The sequence below is a fragment of the Marmota marmota genome, unplaced genomic scaffold, assembly GCF_001458135.2.
Source record: "Marmota marmota marmota unplaced genomic scaffold, marMar, whole genome shotgun sequence".
Lineage (NCBI taxonomy): Eukaryota > Metazoa > Chordata > Mammalia > Rodentia > Sciuridae > Marmota > Marmota marmota.
Genome location: NW_025999968.1, coordinates 20,184,921 through 20,196,109, shown reverse-complemented (window position 1 = coordinate 20,196,109; position 11,189 = coordinate 20,184,921). Strand labels below are relative to the sequence as shown.

At 40.9% G+C, this 11,189-nt stretch overlaps 1 protein-coding gene across 16 annotated transcripts in view; it reads left to right on the top strand.

The window, feature by feature from the left end:
* Window positions 1-2,917: 2,917 nt before the first annotated feature.
* The window catches only part of St3gal6 (ST3 beta-galactoside alpha-2,3-sialyltransferase 6), a 58,103-nt gene continuing 49,831 nt past the window's right edge, over window positions 2,918-11,189 (top strand). For 7 of the 16 annotated variants that reach the window (XM_015478605.2, XM_015478597.2, XM_048803476.1 and 4 more), the window contains exon 1: window positions 2,996-3,499. The gene's annotated coding sequence lies outside the window, so the exon portion shown is untranslated. Of the gene's footprint in view, window positions 3,500-11,189 lie in introns of all 16 variants that reach the window. The other 9 variants (XM_015478606.2, XM_015478599.2, XM_015478601.2 and 6 more) reach the window with 6 other exon arrangements.

The window sequence follows — 11,189 nt, the reverse complement described above, 5'->3', positions numbered from 1 at the left end:
AAATACTACATTCTTGGACCTTCCTCTAGATGTTGAATCTGTAAGTGCTGAATGACCTGCTAAGGTAGTAAAGGGAATTTGGCTTCTACCTTTTTCTAGGTATGCAAGGTCACATCTCAAGAAATAGTATTTTATTTCAAAAAGATTGTATCATCCATAATCAAAAAATGAGCCTTGCAAACAAGGCCAGGCCTATATATATACAACCTAAATATTGTGGCCTCAGAAGCTTTGAAAAATTTTTGCATGTCCCAAGTATTCTCCCCACCTACATGGCTTATCCTTCTTGCCTTACAGGAATAAATGTACAAAAAGCCCAAGTAAAAATATATTTATGTGGTGAAAACATTTGCCCCAAAACAACTACCAAAAACACTATTAAAAAGAGAGGGCTAACAACATATAAACCCATCACACACTTAATCCTTTGTCAAATTCCACAGGAATACCAAATATCTTCATAGTTGTAACCATGTGCCTATACACTATTTTCAATTTAAAATTTTTCTTAAAAAATTTTGCATAGATCCAAAGCCCCTGCCACAGAAAGTTACGTAGTAATGATATTCCAAAAGAAAAACTGATTTTGGTCTCCAGCGCTTGCATTGAATCACAGCTCCAATTCTTCATTTCTACAAGGAAATTACTTTGACTTGCAGGGTGGGTCAGAGGAACAGACATGGTATGTGCAGGGCAACTGACTCATGGTGAGCAACAACCCATAGTTCATTAATAATTCTTTGTATTATTTTAAAAGTCTACATTTTACTTCCTGAACTGGTGGTTTTTGTGAAAAACATCGTGTCCAGTATTCTTTCTGAGGCAGTCAAGGAACACCATGATGGAATAAAAGGCTGGGGCAAGGAAATAAACCCCTGGGTACAATAAATTATTAACATTAGTAGCATGGTATGTTGTTTCTCTGTCTTGGTGCTCTTTAAACAGACCTGTCATGAGACCCTGATAAAACCACAGAAACACATGCTAGCGCAAGACGAAATTGTTACTGAGGGGAAAAAATTAAATACACCCTTTAGCTTTACTTGATCTTAGTCAACTTTTGGAGGCCACATAGCTGAAAAATACATTATTAGTTTCCCACCAGCTCTGCTATAGGTAACATTTCTGTTGTGTGGGTATAATGCTAATGGTTATCTACATTCCTTTTCAGGGACTTGAAGGCCACTTCTGGCAGGAACACTCACTGGACTTGGGCTTTCAGATGTCTGATGGGTGACTAGAACAGGATGAAAAAGTTTGGCATCTCTCTCTTCATTTCATTTTGCTGCCTTAACTTTTGGGTCAGATTCATTCAGCTCTGCATGTCTGGATCAACTGTTGGAGCTAGTATATTTTTCTTCTACCTCACCTTTGCTGCTTTTTCAGTAGCTACAGCAAGCAGCCCAAGCATCTAAAGTCCTTCAGCCCTATCTTAAGGCCCAGACAGAGCCATAATGCCAGGATGTTTGCACAGGATGATGGTACCAATTGTAAGAGCAACTCAGAAGTTCCTGGGAAAAGTTGACTATGACTTTCTCGTGGTCCAAGTATCATCCAAGAAGAAACATCTTCTGAAGCAGTGCCCTGGTCCGTGGGAAACTACTAGACTTTTGCCCACCACCCAGCAAATCAATAAAAAGCTCACATCTTCCTTTGTTCAGGAGCAGCCTGCTCTTCTTTCTACTGAATTTCCAATGAAATCTTCTTCAAGGTACACATTCACATTCACTTGGCTCAGTTTCATTTCTGTCAATGAGTTAAATGTTGTCTTCTCCAGTAACATTTCCATCATTGTGTTTCAGCCCTAAGGAACAAACCCTAAGATAGATAAATTGTCTCACTTCACTACTGACAAAAAGGAAGGATACTGAAGGGAAGTCATTTGCCCAAGGTCACACAGCAGGCCACCAGGTGAGGCAGCATTTGAACCAGTTTGGGAGAACAGTTGCCATTACAGCCCACCTGAGGACATCTAAGAACAGTGGAAGGCCCCTCCCCTCAGCCCATTTCTTCAAAAAGTCTAGGAAGGCAGGGATGAGGTGGAATACAGTTTTAATTTTGAATACCATGAACAATAGAAAAACAATAAGGAACTCAAAAGAAACAAAGAGCAAAGTATAGCTGAAAAAAAAAAAAAATCAGCCAGATGAACAAATTCCCTAAACCTCTTTAATTACTTCGATGTCCCAAAAGCCATGTTTAAAGTTACAAAATCTATGTGGTTTATGTCAAAGGCAATTTGTAGAAAGGGCAAAGAATAATTATCTGAGCCCTTTCAGTGTTTTGATTAGAAAAATTGGGGAAATAACAAGAGCTACCTCCAAGGACTGTTTTTATAATTAAGGAAAATACCAGAAGGGCTATGACAGGTGAAGGACTTTGTTCCAGTGTGTAGCACATTGTCAGCTTTGACTTACACCCCATCTTCTAAGTGCAGTGGCAATACTCTCTTGAGGTCACTTGACTGCATGTGATTATGTGCCCAGTGCCCAAAGGCTGGAGCTATGAACTCAACATTTGCTAGACAATGAGTTATTTGATAAACACTGAAATTTAAAAAGCATTCAGAGCCGTCCAAGTGTGAGGACATTATTAACATAGACTCTTCCCCCTAGGAGGACTACTTTAACGAGAAAAAGGGAAAGGAGAAAAAAAAAAAAGCACATCCCATTTTCGTTCTTTTGCCTGAAATAACAGCTCCAAAGAGCAGAGCCTGGGAATTCCGGGGCTCTCTAAACACACTTCCCCTTCTGCTAGGGACCAAACTACCTATCTCGCCTCAAGTAACAGTGCGGGGTGCGACAAGCCTCACTGTTTTATTTCTGCGGAGAGCCAGGCCGGCGGGGAAGGGGAGTACCCGACCGCCCCTCACTTTCGCTCCTACAACTTTCCAAACAAACCAGGGCGGGATGGGAGTGTCTTCTTGGCTGTGGAAGCCAATCCTCCTACCTTGTCCTGAAGCCACCCGCCGCCTTTCGCCCGCCCTCCCTTCGCGGTGATTTTCCTGTACCTGACGCCCGAAGAGGGCGCGCGGCTGTTATCCGCCCCGCCGGAAAGGTAGGGGCTCCGCTGCGCTCCAGCCTCGCCGCCCCGGGAAACGGGGAGCCCCGCAGCTTCTATCTGTACTGCACCTTTCTTCTCGAACTTGGTGGCGACAACCGCGGAGCAGGAGGCGTTTCCTGCGGCTCCCGAGGCGCTCGGCGCAGTCACCGGGGATCCAGACCCGGGCGCGGCGGGCAGCGCGCGGGCTGGCGGGCGCCTCCGACTCCGGGCGGCGCTGCGCCCTCTCCAGCTCCCCCGCCAGGGCTGGGGGGAAGGAATCGTGCCCGCGCCACCTTCCTCCGGTTTCCGCCAGCCCAGGGCTTGGGGACCCGATGCGGCAGGCGCCGCCGGAGAGGCAGCAGTCGGCTGGAGCGAGCGGCGCAGGCGGGCGGAGAGCAGCGGGCCCGGCCCTGGATCCCCGCACGCCTCTGCGGTCGTCGCGCCTGGGCCTTGGCGGGTAACTCTCTGGCTGGCTTCACTGAGGGAGGCTGGTGATGCGGGAAGTCTGCCTTCTGGACCCGGGTCGTGGAGGCCTGGGGTCTGAGTGGCCGGGCTTTGGAGCCCCTGAGATTGAGGATTGGGGGTGAGGGACACGATGAGCTGTCCGCCCCTCAACACATCCTGCCAGCTTCGGGGCGCGTTGCAGGCGCGGGCATCATGGAGCCCGGGGGCTCTAGGACCCCTGAGCCAGCCGTGGTGTGCAGGGGAGACAGCTAGGAGACTGCCCGGAGGTCCAGGAGCTGCCAGGGAGGATCAGACAGACAAATAGCCCCTGCGGCCGGACCAAGGGGCGGTGGGAAGCTAAAGGGACCCGCACTGGGACCCTCTATTCAAACGCAGGCCAGATTGTGCGCTGAGAAGCCAAAGGGGGTGCTCGATTTCACGTTCACTATTGTTTTCTTGTAAAAGGGTCTGGACGCGAGGTGGGGCAAGGGGTCTGGAAGGTTCTCGTCTTTTATCTTGGAAAGTTTTCTGAGAAACCCTTCTTCCCGCCACAAGAGACCTAAAGCTAACAAAACAAGCACAGAGGTAGTTTGGGCCAAAAGGGCGGCAGTGAGAAAATTGCAGTATTTGGTCTGCCGTTAATTTTCAAGATAAGGAAGAAGAAACTTGTCATTTTGCGGTTGTTGGCTCCGGAGCTCCTGGCGACTCAGCCCCTTTCTTGTGTGCTGTTATTTTGTCCTAAAAGAGAATCTATAAAAAGCGATTTCCAGTAACCAAAAACAAACCCAAAGCGCCTTCTTTTAGTATTTTCAGCGGTACAGGGTTGGGGGTAGTGAGAAGAGAACAAGCTGGGGTGGGGGTGCTGTTCAAAGGTAATGTTTGAAAATTGTGTGGGGGTGGGGATGGGGAAGACATAGTGAATGCTAGCGATTCAGAAGCCACACGGATTCTAAAACCACAAGTCATATTTGCAGTAAGAGGACCACCTCAGTACTATGATTAGGTAGATGGCTAAGGAAACCATCTCTTCAGAGCAGCTGGAAGCCCTTCTTTCTCTGTTCCTGGTGTCCACACTGACCTTCAGCAGGCCTAACTTCATCAGATCTCAGATGGTCTCCTCTATTATGCTATCCAGAATATTTGCCTTTTCTGTCTTCAGACTTCTTTCCCTAGTTGCAGATCATGAAATGGTCTTTTTTACATGGAGATATTAAATATTTGGGAAGATCTGATCAGGGTACCAGGTTATTTTCCATCTGAAAGCATGCAATTCAGCATCTGTAAATCGGTTTGTATTGCTTCATTTTATGCTCACTGAGGACTGCTTTTCAAATCGAGATCTCCAAAAATGTCCCCTCTTTAAAAAAAAAAAAAATACTGACTGCCTCTGAAGCACTTTAGATAATGGCAACTTTATGAGAACTTTTCTAGAAAGTGTTTATATTGCCCTGGATCTGTCTTCCTAAACTGTCCTTACTATAATGTGGGAAGGGAGATGTGGTTATTTATTGCCTGATAATGTATTCCTTGAAAAACTACTTTTACATGGTCAATGAATGTCAGTCCCAGATTGTACTATGTCTTGATTTAGTGGTGCAATTAAATGGGGCTGCAATTTTAATAACACTTAAATAGATTTAGTGAAGATATTCAATTTGTTATTGTATCCCAAATCAATAAAAAATCTTTGAGACTCAGAGAGAATAGACAGTATTAGCAGAAGAATGCCATTAAGAGACATACCCTTAAAATACTTTTTTTGTGAAATTATAGTTTTCAAGTTTCTGATTCTGGAGCTCAGTGGCAGAGGACTGAATTTAATAACCATTTTCTTCTGTTGGAGATAATTTCTGTGTTTCACATCATGGAACAGAAATGAATAATGGTATGCTTCCTACCTTTCCCTGATAAGCATCATGGGTCAATCGTCTAGCCTGCCAGATAGCTTCCGTGGAAATTATGGTTCCATCCAGGGTTGAGAACCAGACATCTGTTTAACATGCATTCTAGAATTATATTTTATTGAGGTGATGAGATAATCATGGAGCATATATATGGCACCCACTATGATCTTCTGTGTGTTCTCATATGCTGTTTCATTTTATCTTACCAACAACCCAAGACAAGAATTTTTATGTCTATCAGACTGCTCCAGGTTGAGTTACAATGGATCATATGAAGATCTGTATGTATCCGTGATTTATATCATCTCAGTTAGCCTCTGTAGCACACATTCTTCATATATTATTCCATACCTTGTCTATGTCTTTATCCTTTGCTTTTGTGCATAAGCATACACATGCACATGAACACACACACTCAATTTATAAATACCTTGATCTCGATATACCTTCCTAATTACCCATCAAGTTGGGCTTCTTGGATGGTTGTTTTGCATAGTTTGCCTCCTGTTCCCTTTGACAGCTTCAGACTTTCACCAATTACGTAATTTTTATATTCTGCACATTTTTGATGTGCTAATTTGGTATGCTGTGTCTGGCCAATCCAGACTATTGTAGTATAACCAATGGGTTTTATTTAAAAGTCCTTTTCTTTCTGAATGTGTTTTCATTCTCACCCTTCAAGTACCAGCTTCATCTTGTCTGGGAGAAGTCTTTTCAGGACTATATTCCCATCCTCAAAGTTGAAATGAACCTCTGTCTCAACTCTGATGGATAATAAATAGCCTTGTATTAGACTAAAATGTGTCTAATTTGGAGTGAGCTTGATGTATGGAATAGAATGTATGTATTGGGCCCTATACTGTTTCAGCAGTAAACTGTATTTATGATTTCATATCAGGTTGTAGAAACACTTCCCTTCATGTTTTGGGGTAGCAGGAGCTCTTTCCCCTGATGGTGAAGACTCAGCCCAGAATGAGCTGTAGTTTGTCAGACTTGGCCAGGAACTTGATCGTAGTATAGTCAGGCTAAGAAACGTGGGAATTCTGTGAGTAAGGAGCCAGTGGGATCTGATTGTCTTCTCTAAGTTCATGTTTTTTTACTTGGAGAGATCTTGTCCATCCAAACATGAAAGGCTAGCTTATCTTTTACCAACACAATGAAATATTCTGATGCTAGGGACTTTCCTCTTCCTGAATCATTGGGGAAGACAGGGAAGGAGCAACCAGACCTTAAGAGATTTTCTTATCATAAATACTGAATAGCTGAATGGAAAGATTCTCTTCTTCTTCATTCTCTCTTTTCCCTTCTGATACCTCTAGCCAATGATAAAATCTGAAAATGGTCTCATTTTGTTCAATAGCACCTAACATTGGACTTTGAAGATTTTTTTTAAGCATTGATTTACTTTTTAATCTCATTGGGGAAGAAAAGATCTTTAGATGATGAGAATAAGGCCTCTAGAGGATAAGCAAGGAAGCTGAAAATGGCCCCAAAGGTATACAGTTACTCTGGTCTTCCATAGGTTGTAGAAGCTGGACTGGAGTTGGGACGGCTATGGGTCACTGTGTGGAGAAGCAGGACAACAAGGGAACAGAGTAGTTTTTTTAGTTTTTTAGTAGTTTTTTAATGTTGACATTCTGCATTTTTGTCCATCAGGTGAGACTTTGTTTATGTTCACCCAAGTATCACTGAATATTCACCATATAACAGATGTTCTTGGGGGATGGAGGGAGAATTGTATAGTGTTGAACAAAACAAAGCCTGTTCTGTTATACAGCTTTGTGTTTTTATGGGACACAGAGTCAATGAATGAAGTACATTTCCATAAATGAAAAGCATATTTCAGATAGAATCAGTGTGGCAAAGATAACACCAACATGGGGTGTAGTCAACAGGGAAAAAGAAAGAACTTTCCCAGCAGAGGGAATAGCACTCACAGAGGTCCTGAGGCACAAATGGATTTGGAGTACTTGAGAAATGGAAGGCTAATGTGAAAAGAAAGTGATTGGATTACTTGAAGGAGACTGCAAAGGGCAGAGTGAAAAGAGGTGTAGTCAGTGAGATAGGAGGGAGGCAGACTTTGTGGAGCTTTCAAATTTGGAAAGGAGTTTGAATTGTATTCTAATTGGAATGGGATGTTAGTTGACATATTTAATTAAGGACTGACTCAATGGGCAGTGGGCTTCACACACACACTTTCACTCTTGGTTGGCCTTTCTTCTCCTTGTTCATTAGTCATCACTGATTTCCTCTCTTACCTAGGCCTGGACAACTAAGGGGCAGGGCTCAGAGAACCCTGTACAATATTCCTTATATCCTCTGAAATATCTCATATACTTGCTTGATTTCACCTTCATGCATAGAATGCTACAATACTAGCTCTGTATCCCAATCACTCTCCAGACTGAATATTGAGTCTCTCCACGGTCTTGGAATTGACTGATAACATCTGAAACTAGATACCCCAAATTAATTATCTCATCCAATCAAATCACAGTTAGTATCCACTGACAAGACAATATTGGTACAAGAGGCAATATTCCAAATAATGCAAAAGGCCTTGCCTTACAATTTCTGAGTTCTTACCCCTTCCCCCGCCCCCGGGCTCCTGGGCAGCCTGTCATGCTCTGTGTAGAACATTGTCAGTGGAAATGTATAGAACTCTTGCAGTATTTGTCATGGGATTATATATGCCTGAGAATTTCATTTCTACCCATTTAATATATGATCTTGGCAGTCTTCAAGTTGCACAAAACTTACCTGAAATTAATTATTTCTGATAAGCCAGGAATACCAATTTATCAGAAATGAACAGAAGTTCTAGCATTTAATCAATTACCCATTGATTCTAAGATGTTTAGCCATTACTATTATAAAAACTTTCTTTTTCATTTTCTTTTGTTTCTTAAATTAGTGTAACTTAATTCACTTTTGGCTTTCCATTTTCTTTTGATTGATTCTAGAACATATTTCTGTGTGAGAGGACAACTGTGGTGTTTTCTAATATTTACCTCTATGTCCTCTTTACCTAACATGGTATTCAGCATATTCCATATTTAACAAATATTTGTCTGATAACTCAATGTCCACTTACTGATTTACAATGTTAATTTATTAGCTCTATTTTAACTTTGTTATAATGATCATCATTCATCTGTATAATTATTATGATTATCAGTTTCTCATCTCAAAATGTTACCCATTGGAGAAAACAAGTTCATCCTGTGGCTTTGTATATATAAGGGAAAAAGTTTTGTTCTTTCTGAAAAAAATTATAGTTTACAAAGAAGATAAATAAGGGCTGGGGTTGTGGCTCAGGGGAAGAGCACTTGCCTCACACATATGTGGCACTGGGTTCGATCCTCAGCACCACATCAAAATAAATAAACAAAATAAAGATATTGTGGCCATGTATAACTAAAAAAATGTTTTTAAAAAGAAGATATGCTCTGTAAATGTCAGTGAATGTATAGTCTTGAATTTTTTCATGCTCAGTAAATTTTCAGTATAGTCTCATAATTTCTAAGTTATGTTATGTTTCTCAGTTATTTCAGTGGTTATTTGGGTTGAGTTAGTCAAGTTTGTGGCTACATTGCTGAGGAAATAAATGTGCCAAGAATGTTTATAACAAATCATTTTCCTCTTTAATAGTATAACATTTTATGTCCACAATTTTTTTTTACATTTAATTTTAAGCACTTTATAAGTCTGAGATTTCATTGCTTAAGTTCCCACTGCTTATTATGATATTTTAACATTTCTATTAGGTGTCACTTAACTTAGTGTGAGACACAGATACCCTGGGGGACAAAAAGTTCTCATCAGGGTGGCAGAGCTGTAGGAGTCCAGAGAAGTTTGTGGTAGAGGGAAGAGAATTTCTCCCAATGATCTTTAAAGTTTTCTGCCCACTCCTGTAGTGAACTTTGTTTTAACTCTCCCATTTGACCCTGAAGCCATGGCAGGCTTCCCAGGGGTTTAGCTTGGGCTTTCCTCTGAGGATTAGGGGTTTACTCCTTCCATCTCACACTCTCCCATCCAAGCCACATTATAAACTTTGTTCCATTTCCAGATTCATAGCCTATCACCACATGACTCTGAATAAGTTGCTTAACTTCTTCAAACCTTACCTTCCTTATCTTATGTGAAATAATGTCCACACCATATTATTGCTGACCAAAGTTATTATGATGATTAGGTTGATGATTAAAAAATAATGGTGAGGGACTGGGGTTGTGGCTTAGCGGTAGAGTGTTCTCCTAGAATGTGCAAGGTGCTGGGTTTGATCCTCAGCACTAAATAAAATACATAAATAAAATAAAGGTCTACATTTTTTTAAAAAAGCAATGATGATTATTAAAAAGAAATGATGATTGAAAGAAACAAATTGTTCAGCATAGTTTCTGCCAAATATCAAATGTATAATCAATGTTATCTGCCATTATTATCGTTACAGCTCTATATTATATTTGTCACGACTCTGTTCTTCCTCAAATAGTTAAAGATTAACTTCCCCCAGAAAGCCTTTCTGGCTGATCTTATATAACTCTAAATTTTTTCTCACCTTTTCTTCTAGCACCTTACTTTGCTTTGGATTTTATTACAACTTCGTGTGTTATTCTATTTCTTTGGAGTTTTCTTCAGTAAATAACAACAAATTTGGGGGCATGCATCATGTGCTATCCATAGGGATCTGTGGACGCGCAGTAGGGATGCAAAGTGTGTGTACATGTACATGCTTTCAGTGGATCTGGGGGGAAATCTGTTGGTTCAATGGAACTATGGATTTTTCAGAATAAACTAAATGAATAAAAACTTTGCTCTCCAGATGCCTATTGAAAAATTAAATGTCTTTTAGTCTGAGGTTTTTGTATGGTTTAAAAATGTGATGGTTACAGTTATCCCTGTTCTTGAGTCAGCTTTATATATGCTTCCTTCTCAGACTCTCCTCTGTTCTTACTCAAATGCATTGTAGAAGTAGACAGGAAAATGCTCCGTGAAGAATTGAAGGTTGGTGGGAGAAAGCAGGGTAGGACCGCATTCCAGGCAGCAGGAGCAACATGATCCAGGGTACTGAGTTTTGAGGAGGATGGAGAACTACTCCAAGTTTCCTGTTATTAAAGCATGATGTTTAGTCAAGTGCTTTAGGAAATGAGTCAGGAGAGGTCACAGGAGCCAGTTTGATCAGAATTCAGGTCTGTGGTCTGTATATTTGTATTTCCCTACAAAGCTATGTTCTTAGGGAAGTGGGTCTATGTAGACAGTTTTAAACAGTCAAATTCTGCATGTTGATTCTAAAAGTGGATTTGTATATTTCATATGGCATGCAATACATCTCTTTTAATGGCTGTTCTCACAAGAAAATGATAAAAAAAACATTAACTATCTAGTTGATAATTAGAGCTCTTATTGAGTTTCAAGGAGTTTAGACTCAGGCCTTATTTGCATTTTCTGAGGCATGGGAGTCTAAATGAAATTTGATAGTTTAAATGGGCTTCCACAGGATGGAGACATCTGATGAGAACAGTCAGGGAATCACTACAAATTTATGACTTTGAAACTTTCAGTACCTCCTTTCAGTACCTCTTCTATTTACAACTTGGTTTTGTACAACTACAAGTTTCATAACTTATATGTACATTTTGATCAATGCTTGATTTGTATCTATTGTCATTGCTGCTAATTTGTCTTTCTTTCTCTTACTTATTCCTTGATTTATCAGTTATTCAATTTATATAATATCTGATGTTAAACATCTGCATTATTTTTAACTCTAGAAACCTTTTGCTTTTACTCCCAAAA